This window comes from Triticum aestivum, chromosome 3A (assembly GCF_018294505.1).
Source record: "Triticum aestivum cultivar Chinese Spring chromosome 3A, IWGSC CS RefSeq v2.1, whole genome shotgun sequence".
In the NCBI taxonomy this organism is placed as follows: domain Eukaryota; kingdom Viridiplantae; phylum Streptophyta; class Magnoliopsida; order Poales; family Poaceae; genus Triticum; species Triticum aestivum.
In genome coordinates, this window is record NC_057800.1 from 220,798,036 (window position 1) to 220,808,399 (window position 10,364).

The window sequence follows — 10,364 nt, forward strand, 5'->3', positions numbered from 1 at the left end:
CATTAGATGAATGGAGGACACAAGCTTATGAAAATGCCAAATTGTTTAAAGAAAAGTTAAAGGATGGCATGACAAAAGAATCCAAAAATGGGAATTTAAAGTTGGGGATCAAGTTCTTTTGTACAACTCTCGTTCATATTCTTTGCAGGAAAACTTCTCTGTAAATGGGAAAGACCATATATCGTCGAAGAAGTTTATCGCTCAGCAGCTATTAAGATCAACAACGCCGAAGGCACTAATCTGGGAGTGGTTAATGGGAAAAGAATTAAACATTATATCTAATGTACGCCCATTAATGTTGAAAGTAATATTATTCAATTGATGACACCGGAGGAGCATATAGAAGCACAACTGCGGGATGCTGCTAACGCGACACTGCGATTAGAGACCCTTTGACGAAACTATGTGTGATGCATTAATCGCAAATGGTGATGTAAAAAACCGTTAAAAATAAGCAAAGCGTTTGCGATGGCGGAAACATCAAACATGGTTTCGATTTTAATTGTGTGTGCAATACAAAGCACACGGTTGATCCATCTGAATTGTCTACGATGAGATAGAACAACAGAAATGGGCGGCCATATCAAGGTGTGTGCGATATATGCCATACAGTTCACTTAGATGAACTGTTTGCTATTAGGGAGTGCAACAGAAATGGTTAGCCAGATCAAGGTGTGTGTGATATATGGCATACGGTTCACTCGGATGAACTGTTTTCGATTAGGGAACACAACAGAAATGGTTCAACTTAACAAGATGTGTGTGATACGCGTCATATAGTTCACATAGTTGAACTGTTTGTGATGAGCCAAAAGAATACAAACGAGTCATGTAAACAAGATGTGTGTGATACACGGTAAACATCCGACTTGGATGAACTATTTGCGATGAGAAACTACAACACATACAGTTACTACATTTATTTTGTGTGTGATTCTGTGTGTACAAAGAACTTTAAAAATTGCGAACTAGTTGCTTGCGGTAGCTAGGAGTATCGCACATGATGGGTCTGCGAGTACTCGTGTGAGATGATTAGTAAGTTACACATATGTTTCCTTATGTTAACACGTGTGTGAATTTGCAATATGGACGGTTAATATGCAAATGCCTTCTGGACATCGGGCACATGCTTAAACTCAATGAACTGTGTACGATACTAATCCTTTCCATGAAAATTTAAGAACTTGGTTAACCACACTTGAGTAACATATATATAGTGGTTACACTATTCGACAAAAGGAGGATCTTCGTAACACGGTTCTGAAAACCATATGGTCCATATCTACATACTTAACATAGTAACAACTATATCACATTTTAAGAGGTTGAGGGCCAACAACCATATGGTCCATACCTACATACTTAAGATAGTAATAGATAGCACATTTTAAGAGGCTGAGGACCAACAACCACAACTATCCGCTGGAAGCAGCTTGATCACAGCGACTAGGGATCTCGTCAATAAAAGGAAGAGCCCTCCTGTGCCTTGGTAGAGCATGAGTAGAACAGTGTCTCCAATTTTCCAATATGGATGCATTGCCACGACAAACGAGAACTTGTTAATTTGAATGGTTCCATTTCTACGGGAAATGCAGTACCTTGCAATCACTTTGGCGTTATTAGCAGGCACAAGTGTAATTCGACCACGCTGCGAAATCGATCCAGGAACCGCTACAACGGGCAATTTCTGTTGAAATGTAGAATAAAAACCAATTATAACATATCGTTGAAGATATATATAGTTTATGAGCATCAACATAAAAATAAGACTTTGTACCAACGTTTTGTGCACACAATTGGTCTTGTTCAATGTGTGCACCATAGGTATAATTAATCTCATCCAAAATCCAGCGTTCATACATTGCGCTATCTCTGTCAGATTATCAACAAAGTTTGTGACATGCTTCAAGTCCTTCTAGTGAAATTTGGTATGCTTAGTAACATACAGATCGTCCACTATCATCCAACATATCCTGCTTAAAAGGTGGAAAGGTATTATTTATTCAGAACATGGCAGAAGAATATATATTGTGCTTAAATTGGTAAATATAATTTGTTACTAACTAGGAACGGAGTCAGAAAATGAAATCGGAATTGGTTTCTTAAATAGTGATCAATTAGTCAGAACAAATACCCTGATTTTGCTAAGTAATATTCCAGCATGGAGAAAGTTGAAAGGACACTAACCTCGATCATACTTTGATCGGCTGATGACGTTGGGGAATTAAACATCCATGTTAATTAGACCAGGCTGTGCTGCACGTACTAGAATTTTATTGCCAGCTTTCAGTTCATAACACTTAGACATTTTTCTCCAAAGGTCCGCATCAAAATAGAAGTGACCATCTTTATCAAGTTTTACGCTAGTAAATCCATGTTGCATTGTCAATATGACATCCATGGAGTCATCAACAAAGTAAAGCCCAAGATTTGCTTCTACTCCTGTTCTTGCAAAGCAAGGGATGTACTGCTTGAAATGAAAATTAAGATCGTAAATTAGATATATTGAAATAACAGAGTAAGATGCAAATATGGGAGTAACTAATAGAATATATCAATATATAGATGAAAGCGAAGTACAAAAGTATATAATTAAAAATAGATAATGTAACAAAGATTTGATGCAAAATGAGAGTAACTGAACGAACAATACATCATATATTTGCCTAATATAGGGGGGAGGAAACGGCTTCGACATCTAGGCTGCACGTGGCACTGTACCTTTTATCCAAATGTACCAACATACGATATATGTTCACAAATTTAGGCCATGCGGACTATGGTAGGTTAAGATTTCACATACTGAGCGCTCCCTGAAGTCATCCAGAATGGTGAGATAGAACTTCGTTTCCGACTGGCCACGACCACACTTGCTTGATTTGTGCTCACACTATGGACACATGAATGAAAACCCTCGAATCACCTAGAAGAAAAATGAATCCATGGCGATTTCCGCCGGTTGATTAACAACGACAGATGGACTACGATAAGAGATGAGTGAATATCTTGCTAACTTGATTACCTTCTCCATGAGGAAAATTCCCGGCCCAATCCCGCAGAAAACCCAAATCGACCGGAGTCTAGAACGTCAGTGCAGATAGGCGGCGAAAAGCGGTAGGGGTGAAATCCCGTGTTATTTCGAGCGCGACCTCCACCCGCCGACGACAGCCGTTGAGCTTAGGGTGGCTGCCACGATAGAAGTTGATGAGGTGTAGAGTTGCGGAGGAGTCCGCGGCGAGTGGGCGGGGATGAAGTGGGCGATGGTTTTGTTTTTCCTTTTGCATGTGTGGGTGAACACAGACGGTTCACAGAGGCGACGGAGATGAATCATGTGCGATAGTAAATCACCAAGATTGAAGGGGAATCCAAATTTCCTTTGTCCTTTGTCCATGAGTTCTTTTCTATGATGAACATACACCCTGCAAATCACCGTGTCCAAATTTGGCACTTTTCCGGGTTCATTTACCATATTTAGGGGATTATGCGCATTTTCTAGGCATTAATGCACATAATTCAAATTCAAACAATCGGTCCACGAAAAGATGCATGAGAATGGTCTGGAAAACCATGATCATGCTATTTAGTAAATTCTCATGCCTTTTATAAGGAATGGGAAGATATTTCACGAAAATGTGTGGCAATACAAACACATCTTTTATTGGTTTTTCAATTGTAGAAAAATGAAATACATGCTTGAAAATCATGACGGCTGGCATGGTGCCATGGTATGGCCTCACCATGCCCTAGTACAAATTTGAGAAGGTTTGGCTTATGTCGTCCTCCACACCATTCATAAATCGAACCATCACCGAGGAATTTTCATGGTTTCGAGGGGGAAATCAACAAGATTGAAGGGGCCAGGAATCCAAATTCCCTTCCTAGCTTGTCATTCAGTTTTTTCTACAATCAACATACCCCCTCGAATGCAACATGTTCAAATTTGGCATTTTTTGGGCTCATTTACCATATTTAGGGGATTATGTGTATTTTTTAGGCATTAATCCACATAATTGAAATTTGAACAATCGGTGCATGAAAAGGTGCACAAGAACGGTCTGGAAAAACCATACTCGTGGTATTTAGTAAATCCGCATGCCTTTTACAAGGAATGAGCAGAGATTTCAAGGGAATATGTGGCAATAGTCAACCACAGACGCGTCATTTACTGGGTTATCAACTATAGAAAAATGAAATACGTGCTTGAAAAACATGACGCTTGGCATGGTGCCATGGTATGTGCTACTTCTTGAGCTTGTTTTGGTTTTTCCCTCGAAGAAGAAAGGGTGATGCAGCACAGTAGAGATAAGTATTTCCCTCAGTTAAGAACCAAGGTATCAATCCCGTAGGAGAAACGTGCAAGTCCCTAATAGATGCACCTGCAAAAACAATCAAACACTTGCACCCAACGCAATAAAGGGGTTGTCAATCCCTTCATGGTCACTTGCAAAGGTGAGATCTGATAGAGATAGGTTGAACTAAACAAAAGATCAAATATTATTGGTTTTTTTATTTATAGATGTAAAAATAAAATATTGCAAAATAGTAGATCGGAAACTAATATGATGGAAAATAGACCTGGGGGCCATAGGTTTCACTAGAGGCTTCTCTCGTGAAGGCAAATAATACGATGTGTAAACAAATTACTGTCGAGCAATTGATAAAAAAGCACAAAATTATGACGATATCCAAGGCAATGATTATGCAATATAGGCATCATGTCCATGTCAAGTAGACCGACTCTTGTGTGCATCTACTACTATTACTCCACACATCGACCGCTATCCATCATGCATCTAGAGTATTACGTTCATAAAGAGTGGAGTAATGCCTTAAGTAAGATGGCATGATGTAGAGGAATGAACTCAAGCAATATGATGAAAACCCCGTGTTTTTTATCCCGCTGGCAACAATTGAATACGTGTCTCGCTACCCCTACTTTGTCACTGGGTGAAATCATGCAAGATTGAACCCAAAGCTAAGCACCTCTCCCATTGCAAGAAAAACCAATCTAGGTGGCCAAACCAAACCAATAATTCGAAGAGAAATACAAAGATATCAAATCATGCATATAAGAATTCAGAGAAGATTCAAATAATATTCATAGATAAGCTGATCATATTTAAATCCACAATTCATCGGATCTTGACAAACACACTGCAAAAGAAGATTACATTGGATGGATCTCCAAGAACATCAAGGAGAACATGGTATTGAGAATTAAAGAGAGAGAAGAAGTCATCTAGCTACTAGCTATGGACCCGTAGGTCTATGGTAAACTACTCACGCTTCATCGGAAGGGCAATATAGTTTACGTAGATGCCCTCCGTGATCAAATCCCCCTCTGGCAGGATGCCAGAAAAGGCCTCAAGATGGGATCTCACGGGAACAGAAGGTTGCGGCGGTGGAAAGTGTTTTCCTGTATGCTTCTGGTGGTTCTGGAATATATGTGAATATATAGGAGGAAGAGCTAGGTCAGGGGAGTCCCGAAGGGCCCACAAGGTAGGGCGGCGCCCCCCTAGGGCGCGCCCTCCACCCTTGCCGCCGCCTCGTGGCTCTTCTGGCTTGGACTCCAAGTCCCCTGGGTGTCTTCTGGTCCAAGAAAAATCATCATGAAGTTTTATTCCGTTTGGACTCCGTTTAGTATTCCTTTTCTGTGAAGCTCAAAAATAAGGAAAAACATAAACTGGCACTGGGCTCTAGGTTAATAGGTTAGTCCCAAAAATAATATAAAATAGCATATTAATGCATACTAGCAAAAGGGCCCGTGCGTTACAGCGGGTCCATCTCTCTTTCAACATCAATATATTGAGTAGAAACAGATCATCATGGCTCATAAACTTGGTGCAAATCTCTTACATCCTAAATGTTAGTAGAACATTCTCATATGGATGCATTTTGTAGCTTACACTATTACACAATGTATAATACATCCTAGATTATGTGACCGAGCCGTGTAATTTTCTTTTATGACCGGTTGTGGTCCATTCTCTTTAATGCACTATTCCAGTTGCGATTTTGATGTATTTTCTTTTATTACAACTTTCAATTATTTTGATTTAATTTGCAACCATACAACTCCGACGAAATAAAAATGTCATATTATGTCAAATCTGATCATATGGTGATGGATTATGCATTTTAGTGGAATCCATCGCTAAGGATACAAATCAGTTTTTACTTAAAATACTATTTAATTTAAGTAGGGTATATTACTTTGTATTAATTTTCTTTTATTCTGAAAACGCTTCTGCATGCAAGTTTGGTCGATTATGATTTGTTTTTATCAGTATAACATTTTTTATTTTGTAACTATATGTGTTGAATTGTTGATTATGGCACATATCTTCTACTCTTTACCAATTATCTAGGGATTTTATTACTTAATATGCAGAAATAGATGGAGAAATAAAAAAACATAGCTGTCATGTGGCAGTACAGGTTTGAGCTGTGAGCCAAGAATGCTTGTAGCTATCCTTGTAGCATGTCTCCATACTCCCAAATGTGTCAAGGAGCCGACCGTCTCTTTGCGGCAATGCATGTGCGTGTTTTACGTAACGTGTGCATGTCCTACTCCATCAATGTCTCAGGATATTCCTTCATCACAGCAACGTGATCCCTCCCTCTTCGCACCTTCATTTTTTCTAATTAATTAGCCACTATATTAGGTCTCTCTTCCTTGGCTTCATCATTGTCCCTCGTTATCTCTCTCTGAGATCTAATTTTGAAATAGTTTTGATTCCCCAGTCGCTCCTTGAGACCCTGAAACCTAAAAGACATATACTCCCTCCGTTCCAAAATAGATGACCCAATTTTGTACTAAAGTTAATATAAGATTGAGTCATCTATTTTGGAACGGAGGGAGTATAAATTAGAAGAATTTAATTTAAGATAGCAAGGTGGGACTATTTATAAATAGGCAAATTAATGGATTGGTGGGCTAATTTTGTGTGCGCACATAGGCCCACCAGGGGCGCCAGATTGGACCAGCCGGGGACAGACGACGTCGGACTATTTCCTTATGTATCTAATCCTCAACATTTACGCAATTGTGGAGTAGAGCAGCTAGATGCTGCCTTTGCGATGGAGAGGAATGCAGTGGGTACGATCCCCCATGCTGCTGACACTATTTTTTTGCCCCCTGAGTTGAAGGAAAATAAAAGTGGACCAGGCCCAGCACGGCGGGCGTGCGGCCCAACAGTTGTCGGACTTAAGGTGGCAAATTAAAGTGGCATATGTCCTTGAATTAGTACCACCTTGTATATATATCTTCTTATTAAAAGGCAAAAATCACCGCTCGAACTGAAAGCATAAATTCATGGGAAGAAGTGTATTATGACGGTGAACCCACGGAGTCAATCCCATAACAGACTGAAGGGAAAACTTAATGGGACATATGCTATGCATCTAGGAGACTTCATCTGCCCATGTGTTTGTCTTCCCTCAATCTTCTGATCAAAATCGAACACGCAACATCATAACGTAAATAGTTAACATTTAGGCGCTCGCTTTGCCACTTAAGTCATTGCATCTTTGTGATGACCTCCTTTGACTAATATAGCGGCGGCTTCATCTCCTGTTCTGAGGAGATAGGAGGTGAATTAAGTCTAACGGACTATCACAAGAGGCTCTTGCAAGCAAGAAAATCTAGGTTTCACAAGCATGCACACTCAAAAAAAAGATCACAAGATGACAAAAATATGCCAATTCGATTAGAAGGCATATATCGGATCGCATAAGTGCTAGTTATGATTAGCGTGTACGTGAGGTTGCATGCACACAGGTCTTATAGAAAAGTTGTAGGTCCTCGTTGCTCTATAGTTTTAGCAGCTCATAAAATCTCTCCGTCCAATTTTTTTAGCTGCCATCTGCATGTTTAATCATGCTGTTCAATCAATATACAGGTTTTTCTCACCTGCCATTTGACAAACGCATGCGTTCGGAGATTATAATTAGAGAGCTTTCATTCCTTATTTCTATGATCTGACTGATTTCCATCCTTATATTCCTTAACACCCTCTTCCTTATTTTGTCTCATTTTCTTCTTTTTTCCTTGCACGTATTCCTTATTCGAAGGATTTCCATCCTTATATTCCTTATTGTTTGTCTCCTTCCTCTCCTTTCCTTATTTCTTGGTCTTAATCCTTTCATTCCTCCTTTGCATATTAATTCCTAAGACCACTCCTTGATAACAGGAATCTTAAAAACATATATAAATTGGAAGAAATTTATGTAATGGGGCGATGTGGGATTTTGTGTAGGGTCGAAGCTGTGCAACGTTGATGGGCCAGCCCATAGTCTTTTATTTGGTATAAGGGGTGATGTGGAACTAATAGAGAAGCAATCCTATTTGAATACACAAGGTGACTTAGTCTAGTAGGCCAGGACCTATAGGTAGCAAACGTGAGGTCGCGTGTGAAAGATCGTGGATGTCGCCTAGAGGGGGGTGAATAGGCGTTTTGAAATATTTACGGTTGAGACTTGAACAAATGCGGAATAAACCTAGCAGTTAATTTGTCAAGCGCAAAACCTACAACAACTAGGCTCACCTATGTGCACCAACAACTTATGCTAAGCAAGATAAACTACTAAGTGATAGCAAGATATATGACAAGAAACAATATGGCTATCACAAAGTAAAGTGCATAAGTAAAGGGCTCGGGTAAGAGATAACCGAGGCACGCGTAGACGATGATGTATCCCGAAGTTCACACCCTTGCAGATGCTAATCTTTGTTTGGAGCGGTGTGGAGGCACAATGCTCCCCGAGAAGCCACTGGGTCCACCATAATCTCCTCACGCCCTCGCATAATGCAAGATGCTGTGATTCCACTAAGGGACCCTTGAGGGCGGTCACCGAACCCGTACAAATGGCAACCCTTGGGGGCGGTCACCGAACCCGTACACTTTGGCAACCCTTCGGGGCGGTCACCGGTACCCGTCAAATTGCTCGGGGCGATCTCCACAACCTAATTGGAGACCCCGACGCTTGCCCGGAGCTTTACACCACAATGATTGAGCTCCGAACACCACCAACCGTCTAGGGCGCCAAGGCACCCAAGAGGAACAAGCTCTAGGGTGCCCAAACACCCAAGAGTAATGAGCTTCTCAAACTTCACTTCCACGTATCACCGTGGAGAACTCAAACCGATGCACCAAATGCAATGGCAAGGGCACACGTAGTGCCCAAGTCCTTCTCTCTCAAATCCCACCGAAGCAACTAATGCTAGGGAGGAAAATGAGAGGAAGAACAAGAAGGAGAACACCAAGAACTCCAAGATCTAGATCCAAGGGGTTCCCCTCACACAGAGGAGAAAGTGATTGGTGGAAATGTGGATCTAGATCTCCTCTCTCTTTTCCCTCAAAAACTAGCAAGAAACATGGAGGGATTGAGAGTTAGCAAGCTCGAAGAAGGTCAACAATGGGGGAAGAACACGAGCTTAAAGGATAAGGTTCATTGGGAAGAAGACCCCCTTTTATAGGAGGGGGAAAATCCAACCGTTATGTGCTCAGCCCGCACACGAGCGGTACTACCGCTCCACGAGCGGTACTACCGCTCAGGTGGAAGAACACAGGGAAAAGGAGCAACAAAACATGAACCTTGGGGCGGTAGTACCGCATATAAGCGGTACTACCGCTCACCCCAGCGGTACTACCGCTGGAGGAGCAGAACACGGGACCAAAAGAGGCAGGCAGAGCAGAGTATGGCGGCAGTGAAGCAGAAATGGTACTACCACCCGACCGGAGCAGTACTACCGCTTAGGCGGTACTACCATGCCTTACTGCCGTGCAACTACTGCTAAAACCGACACGAAAAGAGCAGAACCCAAAATCGATGCGGTAGAAGAGCGGCACTGCAGCGGTACTATGGCTGAGAGCTCCAAGCGGGACTACCGCTTGGGCTCGCGGTACTACCGTTGGGACCAGACAAAAACCGCACTCAAGAGAACAAGAACTGCCATAACTTCTGCATATGAGCTCTGAATTGAGCAAACTCAAGCTTGCTGGAAACAAGACGATGAGTAGCATCAAAACAGCGACTGATTATAGTAAGAAGAGGCAGGGGAGGTATGCCTAACAAATGAAGGAGTGAGACCTCCAACAGAGAAGAACGAGCATAACCTCCAACATTGAAAACATCATAGAAGATGCATGTGAACTCCGTTTTCGATGAACTCGAGCTGTCATCAAGATGACCATAAGCTCTAAGACTCACAAAGAGAACCAAACAAGAACCAAGAAAGATGATGCAAGGATGCAATGGTTTGAGCTCTCAACGAACGATACGATCAAGCTACTCATCGAGAGCCTCCCTTGATAGTACGGCAATCGATCCTATAACCCGGTCTCCCAACTACCATCATGAGA